General features: G+C 44.9%; 1 protein-coding gene across 10 annotated transcripts in view; it reads right to left on the reverse strand.

The window, feature by feature from the left end:
- The window catches only part of GPD2 (glycerol-3-phosphate dehydrogenase 2), a 2,458,594-nt gene that overhangs the window by 2,231,930 nt on the left and 210,652 nt on the right, over nt 1–16,012 (reverse strand). The gene's annotated exons all lie outside the window — the stretch shown is intronic.

Here is a 16,012-nt window from a genome sequence, read left to right on the forward strand (position 1 = left end):
ATATGCGTTTGGGGTGACACATCCAGTAGAGGCGAATGGCCTCGCCCCTGTAACTGTCCACCGGACATAAATGTACAACAGACCCTCGAAGACCAAGCACACGCAATTGGGCCCGGGGCACAAGAAATTAACTCCTAACCCCTCTGTGTTGACGGCCATAATTCTGCCCCAAAGTAAAAAGACTGGTACACCCGCCCAGTCCTGAACTTACCCGGTTCACCCCACAAATTATACGCCTTGCCTCTGCAGCACGTCGAACAACTCACGACTTGAAGATGGCTGCCAGGAACAAAGGGAAACCAGCTACCATGGACTCGTATGTTTCCACTAAATCCAAAACCCCTACGCATACTCACCCTCCCACCCCGGAACCGGCACAGGCAAGAGAGGGTGAAACAGCTGACAACCATACCCAAGTAATGGAGGCTATAGCTTCGCTAAGAACACACATAGACACTAAAATGGAGGAATTCAGATCCGACATCCAACTCATACGCCAAGATGCCAGAAACTTGTCTGAGAGGGTGAAAAACGCTGAGACAACCATTTGTGAAACGACTGAAGACACCGTAGCCCTGAAAGCCAAAGTCATAGACCTAGAGAGGAAGGTGGCGGCACTAGAGACAAGATCTGAGGAAGCCGAGGGTCGGGCCAGAAGGGGAAACATCAGAATACTGGGAGTGCCTGAGGGAAGCGAAGGCCCGAATCCAACGGCCTACACTGAGTCTCTGATACTACAGGAGATAGGCGCAGAGAAGCTAACCCAAGGATTCTCAGTCGAAAGGGCACATAGGTCCCTCCAAAAGAGGCCCCCACCTGGTTCGCACCCCGCCCCAGAATTGCCAAAATACTCAACTTTCAAGACAGAGAGACCATCCTGAGGTATTCCAGAGAGGAAGGTCCAATAGAACGGGGTAACTCCAAAATCGCTATCTACCCTGATTATACCCAGAAAGTTCAGAGGGAAAGAAACTCATTTGTACCAGTGAAAGCAAGACTAAGACAGCTAAACTTGAAATACATGCTCCTCTACCCCTCGAGATTGAAGGTCATCTTCAAGGGACGGGCGATATTTCTGGAAAATCCAACAGCCGCCAATATGTGGCTAGAAGATAACAACCTCGCAGAAGGGACAGACGCTCCCCAGACCGCATGAGACACGACCCCATGGAAGGACACGTCGACCACAAGTGGCCGGACCACGGAAGGTAATCCAGCTAACAGTCAGCTACACAGAAACGGCCCTCGTTCGGCCTCGCCGCCAGACACCAGACCTATCCCCCGCAAACAACCTAGGTCGGGCCAACCACCCGCCTAACCTACCTCACGCCCGATACCCGGATGGGTCTAGACGGCTTGAGAGCGCCTGAGCACCACAATGACGATGTAGTCGCTGGGCGCACCAGTTTGAGTTCTGTTAATTGTTTTGTTAGTTACACAGTCTACATATCACTGACGCCGAAAAAGGGCAAGAAGGATGTATGCTACTACTCAGAGGGCGTGGAACCGGACTACCTTCGCCTGCTGTATCATAACTCACGACTAGGATTGATCCAGACTCCTGTCGAGGAGTGGCCTCCCGGGCCTGAAGCACTGCTCCGATGGCGTCACATCTTAAAGTAATGACGTGGAATGTGAGGGGGATGAGCTCATACCTGAGGCGGAATCGAATACAGTCCTACCTCCGCAGGAAGAAAATATCGATTGCAATGTTGCAAGAGACACATCTCACGGAGGAAGCCATGTCTAAACTAGCGGACAAATGGGCTGGGACCGGAAGAGGATCACCTTACTCCAAATACTCGAGGGGAGTGTTCACCTGGGTGAACCCGAATGTACCCTTCCAATTACAAGGATTCGAATCTGACAAGGAAGGAAGGTACGTAATAGTGTGGGGCACTATTGAACAGACTCCAATTTGCTTAGTCAATTCGTACTTCCCGCAACATGGAATACCTTCGCACCTCAAGGCAATATGCTCACGGATGACACACCATCGAAACAAGACCTTCATATGGGGAGGGGACTTCAATTGCGTCATTGACGGTTCTAAAGACAGGTCTACACCACCCCCCCACCCAAGAAACCCTGCTACGTCTGCTTTGACGGACGCACTGGAACACCTCGACTTGGTTGACATCTGGAGGGAACAGCATCCCGAAGAAAGGAACTACTCCTACTATTCGGCCCCACACAAAGTCTACACAAGAATCGACCACTTGTTTGTCGACAGAGAACAAGCCTCACTGGTTGAAACCACAATGTACTTGGGAAGATCAATCTCTGACCATTCCCCACTGGTCATGCATTGGCAAGTCAAGAGGCCTAGACCTCCAATCCCCATGTGGAGAATGCCCACGGCGACCCTCGCCGACCCTGTGTTTAAAGAGGACCTCGCCGAAAAACTTGAGGAATATATTGACATTAACAAAGGCTCAGTATCTACCTGGAGCACACTATGGGAGGCCATGAAGGTAGTAGTCAGAGGAGAAATAATATCCAAAGCTGGGGGCACTCGTAGGCAACTGAGGGCCGAGCTCGAAGCACAGGAGGAGGAGATCTTCCGACTGGAATCCACCTCATCCACTACACCAGAAGTTGAAGGGAGACTGAAGGAAGCCCGCGAGAAATGCCAATCTTCCTGGGATAGACTGGAGAAGTTTGATTTTGCAACATACACCGCTAGATCCCACAGGGAGTCCGACAAACCCGGAAGACTGCTGGCTTGGTTGTGCAAGCGAGAACGCCCCAAACACCTCCCAATGGAGATACTCGATGAGAAAGGGATACGGCACAGGACACAACTGGGTATTAATGAAGCGTTTGCCAAATTCTACTCCACGTTATACTCCCATGACACACAAATACCCAGGGAGGATATTAGAGACACACTAGAAGAGATAGGCCTCCCTAGAATATCCAGCAAACAAAGAGAAGCATTAGAATTGGAAATCACGGCTGAGGATGTGACAGCAGCAATCAGATCACTGGCCACCAGTAAGGTCCCAGGAAGCGACGGCCTTCCGCCCGAATTCTACAAAACGTATGAAACCACTCTCACCCCGATTCTCCACGGGGTCTATCAGGAGGCTTATGAAAATGGGGTCCTACCTAACACAATGAAAGAGACGATAATAATTCCCATGCTTAAACCGAACAAACCACCCAACGATTGTGACTCCTATCGCCCTTTGGCCATGCTAAATTACGACAGCAAGATTCTTACCACCATACTGGCCTGCAGACTTGCTAGGGTGGTTGGGTCCCTAATACACGAGGATCAGAATGGCTTTGTTCCAGGACGCAACACCACGGCCAACCTGAGACGACTCCAGCATGTCATGGCCGAAACCTGTGAGAGCGAAGAGGACCTAGCGATTTTATCGCTCGACGCCATTAAGGCCTTTGATTCCATCTACTGGGAGTGGCTTATCGAGGTACTGAGAGGGTTTGGGTTTGGCGAAGGCTTCATCAGATGGATCACAGTGCTTTATAATTCTCCCATAGCAAGAGTAAAGACCGGTGGAATGGTGTCAGAACCCTGGAAAATACAGAGGGGCACCAGACAAGGGTGCCCGCTGTCGCCCATGCTATACATATTGGGCCTGGAGCCGATTGCCATATACTTTAGGAAACAGTTTTTTGATGCAGGCATCACGGTAGGCAACGAACACAATATAATATCACTGTACGCGGATGATGTGCTACTATACTTGAAGGATCCCCAAGCCAACGCACCAATCACACTGGAAGTACTGGACAACTTCGCAAAATACTCTGGGATCAAATTCAGCAGACTGAAATCCTCAGCTTTCCCTTTGGCCAGCTTGTGAGGCCTCGACGAGGCAGAACTCCCGAATATAGGGATGAAGTGGCAAATCGACAAGTTCCGGTACTTAGGAATCAATGTGGGCCACACCCCGGAGATCACACACGACTACAATACTGAAGCAGCAATAACCAACCTCCGCAGATCTATGAAATTCTGGTCAAGACTCCCACTTGCGATGGTAGGAAGAGCAGCAATTATCAAGATGATAGTTCTCCCCCGTTTTTTATATTTCTTTGCCAACATATGCCACTACGTCAGACCGCCCTTCTTTAAGAAACTGGAGTCACTCATCAAGGACTTCCTGTGGGGACCTACCAGGCACAAATTGTCTTTAGCTACCCTATCCCTACCGCATAAGGAAGGAGGAATACAACTCCCAGACCTCCAGCTGTATTATCTTGCGGCACAGCTCAGCCATGTGACTAAGTGGATCTCAGACGAACCATCGGCTGAGCTGGGACTGATACGACAAGCTTCCTCCAAAGTACTCCCCAGAGAAACGCTTTGGAACCCCTTGCAACAGAAATCCGGTGCCCCCATGATTGTCGAACTTGGAAGGCAGATCTGGTCCAGAACTTGCTACATTAGGCAAGTGAAACATCCCTACTCTCTAGACAACCCCATCCTGGTTGACATATGCAAAACACAAACGGATCTCTCAATAGCCAGGAGATGGGAGGACGTTGGAATTTACACATGGGGAGATATGTTTGAGGGTGGCGAGTTCAGGGACTTTGAATCTTTACAGACCAACGAAGGGCTATCGAGTGGCCAATTTCTCTGGTATCATCGCATCAAACAAATCGCTAAGAAAAACTGGAGCAGCTGGCCAGAGGAACCCACCCCGGACCCACTGTTGCAAGAAATGCACGACCTTACAGATGGCTGGAAACCTGTCTCCCGACTATATAAAAGACTCAACGACAAACCTAATCCCAAAAGCTCGGCGCTAAAGGCGAAGTGGGAAGTAGATCTTGAAACTGCACTCACAGACAAAGAATGGGAGAGAGTACTTTTATACCCCAAGAAGGTCTCGAGGAACTCTAGATTTGGTCAGATACAACTAAACGTTCTATACCGGACGTACATGACCCCGCACAGGGTGGCCTCCTTTAACAAACAGGCCTCCTCAGCATGCCCGTGGTGTGGGACTGACAAGGGTGATCTCATCCACATGTTCTGGACTTGCACCAAGGCAATGGCGTTGTGGTCCAGAGTACAACAGACCTGCACAGACGCCGGAGTAAGCAGATATGCGTGGACACCCGGAGAATGCCTATTAGGGACTTACCCTAGGCCAAGCAAATACAAACACGTCATAAAGTTGATGGATATCGCATGCATACTGGCGAAGAGAACCATAGCCATGGCATGGAAGACACCAGGAGGACCGAGGCATGAACGCTGGTTGAGAGAATTGGAAAGATGGACCACGGCCGAAACCAGAGCCTGGCAAGATGGAAACATCCCTGGAGGTGACATGACGAGTGGCACCCTTGACTCTTGGAAGGCCCTCCTGCGAGACATACACTTCAGCGCAGATCATAAACCCCCCTGAAGAACCTCATCACTATTACTATACCTGAACCCAAGCATTGAAACAGAGACGATGTCATCTCGACCATTGCCCCCTTCACTTCCCGAGAAATGGAACTCTTACCGGTAACATACCCATCTGAGCCAGACGATCCTTCCATATGTAGACTGTCGGTGTTTAGTTTTAGAAGTTTTATTTTCGGTAACTTCACACATTTATAATGTACCTAATACAAAAGTTAAAGGAATGCGTTACAAAATTACCCCACTCTAAGGAGATGCAACTAATAGGATGAAACGCATTTGGAGACAGTTACTGTTGGTTATTGTTTGGTTACAATGCTCTTAAACCTGTGTTATATGTTATATGTTGGCAACCGTGCATATTGATGGTACTATGTTAATTTAAGAAATGCCAATAAAAACATCTTAAAATAAATAAAAAATTAAGATTTTCTGTTTTATGAGATACAGTGCTAAAGAAATGTTTTGATAATATAGACTTTTTTTTTAGAAGATTAGGTTCTATGATAGCATAAGTTACTGTAGGTTTTCTGCCAGCAATATGTACCCATATATTCAGTTTATAGAAGCACAAGTCTCAGAAGTTGAAGTATTCATCATTTAGAATGGTTTCTGTGAACATGTCAACTGTGCAAACTTCTGTCACATATAAAGTATATAGCAATGGGCGTAGCAGTTAAATCTACAGACATAACCACCATTAGAATGCTCTCAGTACTGAAATCTCTGATTATGTAAAAGAGTCTCCAAATCATTTTTCTTTGTGAATTTGCCAAAAAAACAGGTACACTATCACTATGGGTGTCAGTATTGCATTATAACCCATATTTAACCCTATTTTATTTTACAGCACTAGGTTTCTATATAGTAATTATTTTACAGTATTCATTTTTAATGCTTATGAAGAAGCGTAAACAAGGTGCTAGAAGAAGGGATCTACTGCAGGTAAAGTTTTACAATATATTTTTAAAAGCACCGTTTCCAAATCTGTACATCTAAATAGTGCTGATAAAACATCTATTGATAATCCTTTTGAAAATGTGCAATTTCAGTTCGATGTTCCAACTGAACATATTAATGGCACCCAGAATATTTTAAATGAAAGTGATAAAGAAAGAAAATGTATCAAATCCGTTAGTAGTTAGTAAACAGATTTTTAGAAGAACAGATAGCAAATGTGCTATCAATTTGAAACAGAGGAATAAAGATATATATAGAAAAATGTACCACTCTCGAGTTTTTACAAATCTCTGGAGAAGTGTGAAAGCAAAATCTAGATATGTTGTAAAGAGTGTTTTTTGCAAAAGTAAAGAGTAGAAGTAATAATTAAAAAAGCTTTTCATATGAAAAGAAAATTGTTAATTTTTGTATTGAATAAACTTAAGAAATTACTTAACCTTTTAACTTCCATGGGTCCCCCCCCCCCGTGCCAAGGCCTTTTTTGGTGATTTTGGTATTTCGCCATTCATTGACTTCTAATGTTTTCTGTTTCATTAACCCCTTAAGTGCCAAGGACAAGGATCTCGGTCCTTGCAAACGGGAGGTGATCCCAGGGACGAGATACCTCGCCCTTGGCACTTAATTAGAAATATAGAAACAGTTCATGTACTTACACGTGACAACTTTTGTGACGTGTTTGGGAGAGAGTGAAAAAACACTTCTCATACAGAAGAACAAGTTTCTTACCCTTGGTAACGTTCTTTCGACTGGATGTTCTTCCCACGTATTCTTTATCTTTGATATTTCCAATATCCCAGCTTTGCTGCCTCAGAATTGTTTTTTCAGCAGGGGGTGCTGTGTGTCGATGCCTGTCGAGTCGATCTCCCTCGGAGGCCTCAGTCTTGATGTCAACATCACCGTAGGTATATGTAGCATGCGCAGCGCCCATTGATCTCATCTCTGTTTTTACGAGTGGAGCATTACCTTGTGTTCGACGGTTACTCCCCTTGAGAGTGTGTAGACTGCAACCGCAACAGAAAATCTACTGCAGGGTAGGTTGGGTGGAGCGTTAAGGAATACATGGGAGGAACATCCAGTCGAAAGAACATTACCAGGGGTAGGTAACTTGTTCTTCGAATGGATTGTGTCCTCCCACTTATTCCTTATCTTTGATTCACGCACAAAGCAGTTTACATAATTTGGAGATTTGAGTAGAAATTAGTGTGGCATCAATATTTTATGGTTGTGTATGCACTGAATGCAATACTTCTTTTCCAAAAGCAGAATCTTGGCCCGAGGAGGAGTCTGAACTGTAATATTTAGTAAAGGTGTGCACAGACGACCATATGGGGGCTGCACATATATCTTGTATCGGAACTCCCCTCTGCAAGGCAAACGAAGTTGCACTGCCCCTGGTTGTATGGGCTCTTAAATGTTCTGGACCGTCTTTACCTGCCAGTTTGAACATTCCGATATTGTTCATATAATCCATCTGGATATAGTTTGCTTGCTAATGGCCAGTCCCAATTTGTGACCTGAATAGAATAGCCTACAAATAACTGGTCATCCTGCCTCAATTTTGCCTATCTGGAGATGTAAAAGCTCAGTGCATGTCTAGAGTCAAGACTGTGAAGTCTTTCTTCTTCCTTGGAAGAGGAGCATAAAAAGATGGTAACGTTATTTTCTGAGTGATATGAAACTCGGAAACAATCTTGGGGAGAAAAGTAGGCTTCACTTTTAGTACCACTCTGTCTTTATGAAAAACAGTATGAGGATAAAGCCTGTAGCTCATTCACCCTTCGGGCTGATGGAATTGCCAGTAAGAAGACAGTTTTCAGTGTTAGAAGTCTTAATGGACAAGAATGTAGAGGCTCCAGAGGAGCTCCCATCAAGTAGTTTAACACCAAGTTGAGATCCCACCCTGGGACTTGAAACGGGATTGGAGGGAAAACATAAGTTAGTCCCTTTAAAAAGTGTACTATTAAGGGAATCTTAAAGTAGGGGACTTCCTTAGAAATCTCTTGAAAATAGAAAGCGCTGCCAGATATCCCTTGATGATATCAATCTGGAGCCCCAGATTTGACATATGTAATAGAAAGGATAACACCATGGGTGCATTACATGGGAAAGGGTCAACATTCTTATCTCTACACCAGCTGCAATACTTATTCCAGCGGCAGCGGTATAAAGAATTGGTTGCTGGTCGAAAGCAAAATCGAGGATGCATAAGGAGCGGATCTGGAACCTTCAAAGAGTTGTTCTCCGATGGATGACTGAGGTTTTTGTAGGAAAGGTAGGGAGGGACCTTAGGCAACTGTTTCCAATGCCCAAGCATCTGAATTAATAGCCTACCATGCTGTCCGATGCTGTGAAAACCTGCCGCCTACTGCAGTCCTGTGAACAAAGAACTCAGCGGGGTTTTGGAGCGGTTGACGTAGTGGCTGAAGGTAAGGTAGCCGCTGCTGTTGCAGTCTTAGTATTTCTACCCCGTCCACCACGGGGGAATCATCTTTGTCCTCTTTGAGCTGGCGGTCCTTTGTCTCTTCCAAATGTGGAGCAATGGCGAAAGGACCTACCCCTCCAGTGCGTACCTGTGGGGCGGTTTGGAGTTTGTCTTATTGCAGCTCCAAGGGATTTTGCCGCCGCCTTGGAAGTTTGCAGCTTCTCCAAACTCTCATCAGCTTTGTTTCCAAATAAATGTGTGCCGTCAAAGGGCATGTTGAGAAGCCTGGATTGTACATCTGGGGCAAATCCTGACTTTTGCAACCAAGCAAATCTGAGTATCACTGTACTAGCCGCCATAGCTCTGCTGATACTGTCAACAGAGTCGAGACCAGTCTGGAGGGATTCGCCTGTGCGTCTATGCCATCCTTGACTATGTCAAGGAAACCGTCCCTCCCACCCCTCTGTGATATAGTCAGCCGCCATAGAAATGCACTCCCAAAGGGTGCGTGTGGACCTCGCTAGCATGCACGTAGCATTGGCAGATTTTAAAGCCATACTGCTGGCCGAAAAACCCTTTTTGGCCATGGCGTCATAACGTTTATCGTCTCTATCCTTGGATACCATAGGATAGGCATTTTGTCTACCCGTGTAAGTGGCTGCCTGCATTACAAGGCTTTCTGGTGTTGGGTGCTTTGAGAGGTAAAAAGGGTCAGAGCTAGAAACTCTGTACTTAGCCGTCAGCTTTTTATTTACAACTGGAATAACCTCTGGTGCCTCCCAATTAGAAGCCACTCTCTTTTGCAAGGCTTGATGAAAAGGAACAATTGGGTCCTCCTGTGGCCCTCTATCTAATATGTCGGTGAGATCATCCTGCTTAAAAGCAGGTGTGGGTCTCGACCAACCCATGTATTGCATTACCCTTGGCATTAGCTGGCTGTATGTTACCTCAGCGTGGTCACCAGGGTCTGCCCTTACAAATTCCACCTCAGGAGAGGTGTCAATCCCACTAGCCTCATGAAGGCATTCTTGCAAGTTCTTTATGCGCAAGTCCTCTAATATGAGTGCCTCAAGCACTGATGGTGTCCCATATTGTAACCCAAAGGGTCTTTCTTCATCAGAGGACTCCTCTGCATCTTCCTAAATTGAAGAGAGAGATTTGAAAAAGTCAGAACGTGGTAGAGGTGAATATGTTTTTTCAACTGAAGTTGACATTATTTAAGTTCTGACAGGAGCCAAAAATTTTGAAATTGTTAACGTCAATGGCCTTCACGAATGCTTAGATAGCTTCGACGGTTGCGTCAATGCCTTTGAAGGTTGTGTCGATGGAACCGACACATGTGGCGTCGAGGAGGTCGACACTCGAGGCATCGATGGCTTCTCCACAAGTATCGGTACCGATGGCACTTTTCAGTTCTGTCATAGCCAAATCCTTCAACGTCAATGACATCTGTATTTTAGTCTTTGAGGAGACTTTTTCCTCAACTGGGAGCGATGGGAGCGCTCCTGAGGAGACTTGGCTGCTGGGTCCAAGGACGCACGGCTTTTGTTCTTTTGAGGTCTTTCGACTGGAGCATCGCCTTTAGGTATTTTTGAGGGGGGCAAGTCTGCGTTCTTGAAAACCTTTAACATTCTGAGTCTAAACTCCTCCCATTGGGCCAGTGAACTAGATTTGGTGGGGTAAATGACCCATTCCGGTGTACTAGAAGACGAGGAAGATGTTGACCTATGGCAACGTTTCTTTCCATATCTCAAAGTCGACGAAAGGTGTGAACCACTTTGTGAATGGGAACGTTTGAACCTTTTTCGACAAGGAGAAACTGTACTCGACTCGTATGAGGTTTTTTGTTTAGATGGAGTAGAAGGGGATTTTTGGGGCTTAGCTGCCTCAAGCTTCCCTCTACGCTCTCTCAAGGCTTTGGCCGTCATAGACAGGCAGTCCTCGCGCTCCCAAGACGGATGGTTCGACCCCAGGCACCACAGGAAGATCCTGTGAGGGTCCGTCACAGACAGGTTTGCACCGCAGTCACAGCACCTCTTGAAGCCGGATCGAGGAGTGGAAGACTCCGAAGACAAAGTCATTTTGCATCGAAACTCGAGATGTCGAAGAACATTCAAAGAAGATTTCTAAAATATTGGTGTCAGTAACGAGGCGTACCACATCCAAAGCTGTAAGTGCAGAAAAACGGAATTGCGGCCAACGGGCGCTGCGCGTGCTACATATACCTACAGTGACGTGACGTTGAGACGGAGGCCTCTGAGGGACATCAACTCGACAGGCATCGACGCACAGCGCCCCCTGCTGAAATATAATTCTGAGGCAGCAAAGCTGGGATATTGGAAATGTCAAAGATAAGGAAAAAGTGGGAGGACACAATCCATTCGAAAGAGTTTTTAATGTGGAGAGTTACATTCAAGGAAAGAATGTGCCCCTTGCTTTTGATGAGTGGGCATAGCTATGAAGTCCAAAACTGTGTGATTTATAAAAAAGAAGAAATCCTAAGATCTGATAATACAGAAATTGAAAGTTTAGGTCAGTATACAATAAAACGTAAAAAGCAAAGTGAGGTATGGACGTGCACTTTGTTGTGCAATATTGATACTAAGTACGGATAAGTACTGGTTTGCTGGATCTGCTGGACACGCTGAAGGAAATCACCACGAGAATCCCATTGAGCCCGCTGCCGTGCCGTGAAAACGCAAAATAAAACGTCCAGGAGGACGTCTTTGCATGCAGCGCCTGGCTTGCCTGACTTCCTGATCCACAAGGGCACTTCCTGGAGGGAGACTCCGCCCTTGTTAAGCACGTGACGTGCAAGTTACTCCTCCCATCCTCCTCTACAAATACTCTCTCCCTGGCGCACTTGCGCCGCGCACTAAGTACGGATAAGTACTGTTTGCTGGTTTGCTGGATCTGCTGGACACGCTGAATGAAATCACCACGAGAATCCCATTGAGCCCGCTGCCGTGCCGTGAAAACGCAAAATAAAACGTCCAGGAGGACGTCTTTGCATGCGGCGCCTGGCTTGCCTGACTTCCTGATCCACAAGGTGATTGAGTACCCAGTCCCCCGTGTGTGTGTATTTAGTTGGACTCGTGTTGGACTCGTGTCTTATGTTGGACTTGTGTCTTATGAGCATATTTGGACTCTATTTGGACTTGTGTTTGGATAAGCCTGTTATTGTCCTCACATACACCAAGCCTTACTAAGAGTGTATCCTTATTCTTTTGTTTAGGGCACTTCCTGGAGGGAGTCTCCGCCCTTGTTAAGCACGTGACGTGCAAGTTACTCCTCCCATACTCCTCTACAAATACTCTCTCCCTGGCGCACTCGCGCTGCGCACTAAGTACGGATAAGTACTGTTTACTGTTCGCTGTTTGTTGTGCCTGGGGCGCGGATTGGGCTGGCAGCATTTGACTCAGCCATACTGCAAACGAGAAGGAAAAAAGAAAGGTGCTTAAAAAATCATATATAAAAAAAAATAAAACATTTTTTAAAAAAGAGGGAAAATTGTGCACTACGTGAAAGGGTAAGAGACTACTGCCTGTACTATTATTTCCACCCATAGTGTAATCTCTACGCTACGTATCGTACTCGAGTGTGAGTTTAATTGTGTTTTATTTGTGGTAGCATGGAGAAGGGGCCCTACACACTGAAATCTGGTATGCCGCCCATGAATAGTGCACTATTTAAAGAAGGAATTAATCCAGAGATAAAAAAATATGGTGGGTATGCCGCACACTCCAACAGTCCCAATCTTAAAGAAAAAAGGAGCTACCTGTGCAGGGGAAAAAAAAGTGGGAAACAAAAACAGGAACTGCTTAATGTCAAGGGTACCTGATATCCGCTCATATTATAATCTGAATACAAGCACAGGGACAGAAATTCCCCAAGAACAACAACAACAAACCAAAAATTGTCATCTGAATCAAGAAAAGCTCACTGAGCTGAACAAGCGCCTTGACATGGAAGTAGCTGCCATTAAAGTAAGCGCACCTGTAATATTAAATGTTGGAGTGGGAAATGCAATCTCAGACACTAGCATGGAACTTGAGAGTAAACGGTGTGAAAATGATAAAGTGTTTGCACCTCAAACACTTGAAAAAAATTGATGAAAGTCCGCCCAAGCCCTGTACGATTGAAGCCCAGCAGAAACTAAGAGAGGCTTATCATAACTTGCAAATCACAGGTCAAGTAGATGAGGAAGCTATACAGTTTATGGATTGTAGCCCTGCCTCGATGAGTACAGAGGAAGTTGTATTTGTACACTCCAACACAGGAGACCTAATGCAAGTAGACAGTCTGTCGCCCATTCCAATACAACATCAACATAACACAAGCAGGCATAGAATTGAAGAGGATGACATAATGAATGTATCACAAAATTACAAAGCAATGACATCTTTAGAAATGCTAGTATGCTCTGAGGAAGAAGCGTTTGTGAAATCACTCTCTTTTGCCCCTCCAACCCCCAGGCAAGCTGTAAGGGGAAATAAAAACCTTACTGTTGGGAAAGCACGGCCGGTGATCCATCATGAAAGTCCTGTAGAAGAGGCTGAGGCCCTGATTGAGAAAAATTCGGTCTTATTAGCAATGCACACAGCTTTGCTATCGTTGGCCAAACTATATGAAGTAATGGATCAAAAATTGAACTATCAAACGATATTATTGAATAAGCTGACAGATCAAAGTAACAGCTGTCAGGAAATGGGAGAACGAAGAGAGTGCATTCAACAATACGAAATATTTAGACATTGTGAATCAAAAGAGTCGGGAACCCAGACCACAATCCCCCCAATTAATATGATCGACAGGCTTAAGACTCCTTTGCACCCAAAACAATTCAATTTTAGTGGGGCGTCAAACACTAGTAATATTGAAGAACCCTCAAAGCATCTGTTACAGAACGTCGCAAAAGGTAGCAATGGCGAGCCGTCCACAACTAAGTTAATCGTGGAAGCAACTAGTGAGACCAGTAATAGTGAAAAACAACAACAGAAAACAGTTGCAAAACAGAACAAGCAAAACAAAGAGGCTCAGCCCTTAACAAATAAAATGAAAAGCACCATGTCTGTAGCAAAAGGTGTTAAAGGGAAAGTAAAGAATAGACGAATTTTAAAGATAACAAGTGCTATAAAAGAAACCAGAGAAAAGTCAAAAATCACTGAGGAAAGCAGTGAGCATATGAGAACTATGCCCTTAAGTAGTATAAATAAAATTACACCAAGCCTATTCTACAAACCATTAAATGACTTAGTTGCAGTAGAAACAGCAATGAGAAGAAGCGAAAGCGCCCAACCTCAGGCACTCCCCAACAGTGAAAAGATAGATTCAAGGTGGGGGGGGTTAAATGGGGCGCAAATGAGAGAAGAAATAAACAAAACTGTAGAAAACTACATGGCCAACAAGTTGAAGGAAACTACGGAAACTGGATCTAGCAAGATGGAGACAAAATCCATGCCAGGAGGTCGCCTAGTGAGAGGTCCCATAAACAACGCAATGTCTTCAAATAATGAGACAATGGAGAATGCTAGTATGAGAAAAACAGCACAATGGCAAAAGAATAAGAATATGAGCAAAGAAGTCTCATTTAAATCAAGGGAAGTGGCCCAGAAGAACAGTCACTGCTTCATACTGGAATGCAGGGACCATCCATTCCAGCAATTTGACCTGAATCGATCAAGCGTCATAAACATCTGCAGGGAGATATCTCAATTAAGGAACATTTCAACGTCGGACATCGACAGAGTTGAATTCATGGATGATCAGGATCTGACACGATCCAGAATATCTATACACTCAACCATCCTTGCAGATATATTATGGCAGGCTAGAGATGCTTTCTTTCAAATGGGCTTTAACTTGTATCAAGAAGACTGTCAGTCGAATGAAGAAGTCGGAGGCTCCACAAAGTGGATTCCCCGCATTTATGGTGAGGGAAGAGGTAATCATTCAGATCGCTCATAACAACCCATAGCAAAAGAGAAACTCCAACTGATATGTTGGAACACTCGGGGGTTCAAGCACTTTACGATTTCGGCGAATACTGAACTGGACAAGTTTGACATAGTGGTCTTGCAGGAGACATGGTTGACCGAAGCCCCAATTTGGGATGGTTATGAAATATACTTAGAACCAGCAATATGCCTACCGCGTGGTAGACCAATGGCAGGGCTTTTAGTTGCAGTAAAGAAATCAAAAGTCTTTACAATAGCTATGTATGACTCCACCACCCCTTTTATCCAAACTGTCAAATTGAAGAGTGATTCACACCTACTTATACTCATAAACATCTATTGGGGAAGGTCTCATCTAACTGCGGATTGTTTTTTTGAACTCTGTCAAGAAGTATTTGCCAAAATTGCTAAAGAAAGAAATGTTGATCATGTAATGATCATGGGTGATTTTAACATGCATCTGCTGAATAAGAGGAAAAGAAAAAGAACGGTAGAAGAAAGAAGATGGCTAGCAATAATGGAAGACATGCAGTTATTTATGCTAAATGGGACTGTGGAGGGGGATACGCAGGCTGCTAACACATGGCATAATGGTTCATCTGAAGCCATATTAGATTACATATTCGTGAACAGTGCACTGTTAAATCTAATCCAATCCATGACTGTAAAGTCAAAAAGGGAAAGTGATCACAGCCAACTCTGCTTGGTGTGGGAAACAGAAAAAACCCCCAATAAAAGCACTTGGGACACATATAATGGAAATATAACTACTAACAACAGGAGGAATAAAATCAAGTGGTCCAATACTTCCCTGCGGGATTTTGACAAACATTTGGCCACACGTCCAGGCTTGGATTATGTATTAATAATGCAGAAATATGCATATGTGAAAAACACCTCACAAGGACAAGGGTACAAACATGCTCATGTCTTTGACATTGATGTCAAAACCGAAAAAGCTAACATGAGAAAACAAATACGACTACTAAAAGATCTAACATTAGAAGAGAAACTTCCGCAGATAAGGCACATACGGACAGTATATAAAAACTGGTTAAGAAGTAGAAAGGCCCAATGTTACCAGAGAGACAGTGAAGACATGCTTAAAAAAATAGCCACCAAATCTTCAGCGGAAATCTGGAAAGTCCTGAATAATGTCACCTACAAACATCAGTCATCTGTCCAAATTAACTCCATATCGGCGAAAACCTGGCGCGATTACTTCCTGAAAATATACCAGACACCAATGATGATCCAGCAAATACCTCTTAAAGGTACGAA

The sequence above is a fragment of the Ambystoma mexicanum genome, chromosome 9 (genome assembly GCF_040938575.1).
Source record: "Ambystoma mexicanum isolate Mex_15411 chromosome 9, UKY_AmexF1_1, whole genome shotgun sequence".
Taxonomy (NCBI): Eukaryota; Metazoa; Chordata; class Amphibia; order Caudata; family Ambystomatidae; genus Ambystoma; species Ambystoma mexicanum.